At 45.0% G+C, this 2,386-nt stretch overlaps 1 long non-coding RNA gene across 2 annotated transcripts; it reads left to right on the forward strand.

Annotated features, from left to right (window-relative positions):
- Positions 1-316: 316 nt before the first annotated feature.
- LOC120033061 lies at positions 317-2,001 on the forward strand. Of its 2 annotated transcripts, XR_005473899.1 has the most exons (5): positions 317-817; positions 910-1,370; positions 1,454-1,544; positions 1,641-1,807; positions 1,902-2,001. It is a non-coding gene; the product is annotated as an uncharacterized LOC120033061 (long non-coding RNA). The 2 variants fall into 2 exon arrangements; XR_005473898.1 differs by having other exon boundaries at positions 317-1,370.
- The last annotated feature ends 385 nt before the right edge of the window (positions 2,002-2,386 follow it).

Below are 2,386 nucleotides of genomic sequence, written 5' to 3' on the forward strand. Positions count from 1 at the left end.
ATGAGGGCCTCTCCTTTGTCCCTAATGTTCTCGATTCAGTAGCACATATACTCAAATTGGAACGATGGACAGAGAAGAATGGGCAATATCCTTGGGCAATTTGCAAATTTTTATCTGTTCCAAATGTTCCAAATACCCATATTGTACCATTAGTCCTCTCCTCCAATCAGATGCTTCAGTTTGTTCCAAATTGGAGAAAGAGAGCAAAAATCCACCAATGAAGAACCTAGCTTGTTCCAAAAGTTTTTAAGCCAATCATCTTCCTCTGAAATTTTCCTAACGTCACTTTATCACAAAATATTTTTCTAGGAAGCCATTGATGCTACTCGGTGAGTATCTGAGGTAATTTTGCTTAATTTCCAACGAATTTAACGTCGATGACTATAAATGTGATGAAATATGACAATAACACCTCTAGTCAACCGACTTGTTTGACGACATGGGCTACCCAAATTGTGTAATTTAACAACGGTCATAACGTTATATCGCTAGCTACTGTAGGTGTACAAAATTCACAAAGTTTATTTGACCACTGACAATCCTGTAAAACCTTAGCTAACATTTATATCAACTAAAAGTTGAAATTCTATACTATTTAATTGTCTATTTTCTTTCGTTTTTTTGATGGCATGCGTTTGAAGTGTATGTAGTTGAATGAATTGTATGATATGTGACAGCCTGATGGTCATTGGGGGCAAACGTGTCTTTCTATGTAAACTGAATTTAACTGCATATGAAATAATAATCACCCTAACCCTACCCATAACCCCCAAACCCCCCACTGCTGTCTTCCTCCTAGCAGACCTATCAAGCAAACGTAAGTTTCTTTATATGTATCTAATATGGTTATACTGTCACTTGTCACTGCACTCATCAGTCATGATAATAGTTTTTTTTTTGCCTCCTAAGATGGAAAATCCAAGGTTCCGTTTCACGCCCTCACAGGAGTTGGTCCTCAAGGCCACACCCCAGGCAGTAAGAGTGGCTGCTGACGGCCCCCCTGCTTCTGGTGCTCAGGGCCCTCCTGTGAGGACTAAGAAGTGGGAGGAAGTGGAGGCAGAGGCTCGCGCCCGCGTCGTCTCCGAGGGAGGTGACCCCGGTGCAGAGATGGTCATCCTGAACCGGTGCACGGTTCCGTTCGGCAAGTACCGGGGTCAGACATTCAAGTGGATGATGGAGAACGACGTAGGCTACATGTGTACGTGGTAACAGTACATCAGAAGGAGAGGGAGCGAGAGCGCAGCGTTTCCCAGCATCCCCTGATGGGCCAACAAGGACGCCTTGACTCGCTACTCGTGCGCCGATCCGGCCTTCGCTGAGATGGTCAGGTTCAACCGGGCACAGGAGGAAGCTAAAGTCCTCCCAGCCAGGTGAGTTTGTTTAATTCTCCTCATTGTATGTAAGATGTATCTCTTTTGCTCTGACAGTTAATTGGTTCCCGTGCTGATTTCAGGCCAGGAGGGCCTGGCCTTTGTTGGCATCAGGAAGTACAAGTGGGACTCGCTGCAGGACCTGTATGAGACTACAGGTGCAGACAGGATAAGGTAATGGGCATGTGTCTTTTGTGTTTTCTATGTTCAGCTCAGTGTGTTTTATGCAACATTTTACATCTGAAACGTTCCCTCTGCTGTGTCTCACAGATATGTCAGGAGCTTGAGGACGCAGACACCCCGTTATCCTGGGAGTGCGATGGCTGCCTTGATTGGCTACATTCAGCGCAGAGACCAGGAGGGGGTAGCTGCTGTGGTCAGGCCCGCCGCAGCCAGCACCACCCCCGCCAGCTAACACCCGGCCCAAGTGCGGCTACGTAAGTGTTACATATCATCTTAAAGGAAAATATAATTCTACTTGTTCCACACAGTTGGAAATGATGACATATTTGCTATGTTTCGTTTTCAAAGGTCTCTTGGTCCTGCGATCTCTACGCTCCTGTCAAGGCGCTCTCTCACCCAGGTGAACTGCAGTCGAAGATGAAGAAGCTCATTGCTTCTCAGCCTGCAATTCAAGGTGAGTGTGTAGTTACACATGTAAGATAATATTAACTTTTTGGATAAGCTGTGTAGCTCACAATCCTTTCTCTCTCCACGTGATATAGGGGTGTCTTTCCCTCGACCAGCACTGCCACCAACAGATCTATCGGACGCAGAGCTGGTCAAAGCAGCTGCTGACAGACACATGTATATTTTTACGTCACTATTAATTGACAAAGGACATTTAATAAGTTTTCAGTTAACGTTTGCTGACATATTAAAGTGTGTTCAATGTTTCCCTATCATCAGCCCGAGGAAATGTATTGGTAAGAGTCATCTGGGTTTAGAGGAGAGTCACTGCATGTATGAACTATTAAATATCGTATCTTGCCACTGTAGCTGTCATCCTGCATGTA

Source organism: Salvelinus namaycush, chromosome 39, assembly GCF_016432855.1.
Source record: "Salvelinus namaycush isolate Seneca chromosome 39, SaNama_1.0, whole genome shotgun sequence".
Taxonomy (NCBI): domain Eukaryota; kingdom Metazoa; phylum Chordata; class Actinopteri; order Salmoniformes; family Salmonidae; genus Salvelinus; species Salvelinus namaycush.